Raw genomic sequence first — 1,876 nt, 5'->3', positions numbered from 1 at the left:
CTTTCTTTCTTTCTTTCTTTCTTTCTTTCTTTCTTTCTTTCTTTCTTCCTTTCTTTCTTTCTTTCTTTCTTCTTTCTTTCTTCTTTCTCTCTTTCTTTCTCTTTCTTCTTTCTTTCTCTTCTTTTTTTTTTTTAAAGAGAGGGAGAGAGAGAAGGGTGGGGAGTGGCAGAAGGAGAGGAAGAGAGAGAATCTTAAGCAGGATGCACACCCAGTTCAGAGCCCAATATGGGGCTCCCCCGATCTCACAACCCTGAGGTTATGACCTGAGCCAAAATCAAGAGTTGGAGGCTTAACAGACTGAGCCACCCAGGTGCCACTCTCCCTGTTTCTTAATAACAACAGAACCCTGATTTTTTTGGGAGCAGGGTGCCAAGTTTCTGTTCCAACTACACAAGGGATGTCTATGTGACTAAGTTCTGGTGAGTTGTTAGTGGAAGTTGTCTTGTGGGGCATCTGAACTGGTATGTTTTTGTCCTTTCTCTTTTTCTTGCTTAGAATGTGGACATGATAACTGAAGTTCAACCATCTTATGACAATAAAGTGAACCTAAACCATTGCTAAGGATGAAGGAAGATAGAGTCTAGGTCCCTGATGACATTGTGGAGCTGCCACACAAGTCCAGGATTGCCTACCTCTGGACTTCTCATTATGGGAGAAAATAAAACAATTTGTTTAAGTCACACTGATCTTTTTCCCTTTTTTCCTTTTTCTGGGATGTGTGTGTCTGTTATATGCAGCTGATTGAATTTACAATTGATGTGGTGGGACCTTGTGGAATTTCTCTTCTGTTTTTAAAATTTTTTTCTTTTTTTCAGTGAAATGGGGAGGGGAGGGTCATTGGCTAAATGTGAGGATTGGGGAGGGAGTTTCGGAGATTTAAAGAGAGTAAATATATAAAATAGTCATCTCTGAGAGCGGGAGAGTAAATTAACTAAGAAAATGTAGTAGAATTTCCAAGTGTTGTTGAAGGCATAGTAGGTTTTTCAGACATTTATGGCTATAAATATAAAATGATATCAGTTGGGCACCTGGGTGGCTCAGTCGGTTGAGCGTCTGCCTTCGGCTCAGGTCATGATCCCAGGGTCCTGGGATCGAGTCTCATGTTGGAGGCTCAGGGAGCCTGCTTCTCCCTCTGTCTGCCACTCTCCGTGCTTGTGCTTTCTCTCTCTCTCTCTCAAATAAATAAAATCTTAAAATAAATAAATAAGTAAAATGATATCAGTCATCCTGGTTATGTTTTCTCGAGTCAGGTTCAGCTGCTCAGGTGAGGTATGAAACAGGTGGAGAGATGGATTTATCCAGGATTGGTATTTTGCTGAAACTGCTAGATCACCACTGTAAATAGAAGACAAAGTAGATGTTAGTCACTGAGAAGATAATTGAATATCTGAATGGATTTTAAAAAACATGTAGTAAAGGGCGCCTGGGTGGCTCAGTTGGTTAAGCGACTGCCTTCGGCTCAGGTCATGATCCTGGAGTCCCTGGATCGAGTCCCGCATTGGGCTCCCTGCTTGGCAGGGAGTCTGCTTCTCCCTCTGACCCTCCCCCCTCTCATGTGCTCTCTCTCATTCTCTCTCAAATAAATAAATAAAATCTTTAAAAAAAAATAAAAATAAAATAAAAAAAATAAAAAACATGTAGTAAAAACAATAGACTTAAAAGCAAAACTTAAACACATTTTTTGAATAGTTAAAAATTCTCATGGTTCAGAAGTTGAAGAGAGGGTCACCTGGGTGGCTCAGTCGGTTAAGCGTCTGCCTTTGACTCAGGTTGTGATCCTGGGGTCTTGGATCGAGCCCTGCATCAGGCTCCCTGCTGAGCCTGCTTCTCCTTCTCCTGCTCCCCCTGCTTGTGCTCTTTCTCTGTGTGTGTCAAA

At 41.6% G+C, this 1,876-nt stretch overlaps 1 long non-coding RNA gene across 1 annotated transcript in view; it reads left to right on the top strand.

Annotated features, from left to right (window-relative positions):
- LOC118008891 overlaps window positions 1–682 on the top strand; it is a 7,007-nt gene extending 6,325 nt beyond the window's left edge. The window contains exon 2 of the long non-coding RNA XR_004678759.1: window positions 496–682. This is a non-coding gene — a long non-coding RNA (uncharacterized LOC118008891). The remainder of the gene's footprint in view (window positions 1–495) is intronic.
- The last annotated feature ends 1,194 nt before the right edge of the window (window positions 683–1,876 follow it).

This window comes from Mirounga leonina, unplaced genomic scaffold (assembly GCF_011800145.1).
Source record: "Mirounga leonina isolate KUSES-001 unplaced genomic scaffold, KU_Mleo_1.0 Mir_126, whole genome shotgun sequence".
Lineage (NCBI taxonomy): Eukaryota > Metazoa > Chordata > Mammalia > Carnivora > Phocidae > Mirounga > Mirounga leonina.
This window is presented reverse-complemented; position numbering and strand designations above follow the sequence as displayed.